A 367-nucleotide genomic window follows, 5' to 3' on the forward strand; every position below is an offset into this window, starting at 1 on the left:
CGGATGTACTCAAATGGCATCAGAATCAGGGGCTTGCGTGGCATGCGCTGATCCTAAACTGACGATTAAAGTAGAGTGCACCCGCCAAGCTCTGCCGGGCAACGCTACGGGGCAAAGTGCACACGCATACGGCGCTGGATGCGGGGCTGTTGGCGCAGGGTGTGGCCTATCTGGCTTTTTTCCGAGAGCCTCGTCAGCGATTGCGCTCGGCCTACAACCACGCCCGGTACGGGGGACTTGGATCTGGCCATCAGAGGCCGAGCGTTTGCTGGGCCACCTGCGGTCTCAAGCCTGGCCTCACCAGACTTTTGTCGGCATAGGCATGCGTTTGGACTGCAAAACCGGAGCGCCATGCTGAGGGTGATGC

General features: G+C 60.2%; 1 protein-coding gene across 1 annotated transcript in view; it reads right to left on the minus strand.

The window, feature by feature from the left end:
- Positions 1 to 367, minus strand: part of MONBRDRAFT_37551 (uncharacterized protein) — an 8773-nt gene that overhangs the window by 811 nt on the left and 7595 nt on the right. The gene's annotated exons all lie outside the window — the stretch shown is intronic.

Source organism: Monosiga brevicollis, genomic scaffold, assembly GCF_000002865.3.
Source record: "Monosiga brevicollis MX1 MONBRscaffold_14 genomic scaffold, whole genome shotgun sequence".
In the NCBI taxonomy this organism is placed as follows: Eukaryota; class Choanoflagellata; order Craspedida; family Salpingoecidae; genus Monosiga; species Monosiga brevicollis.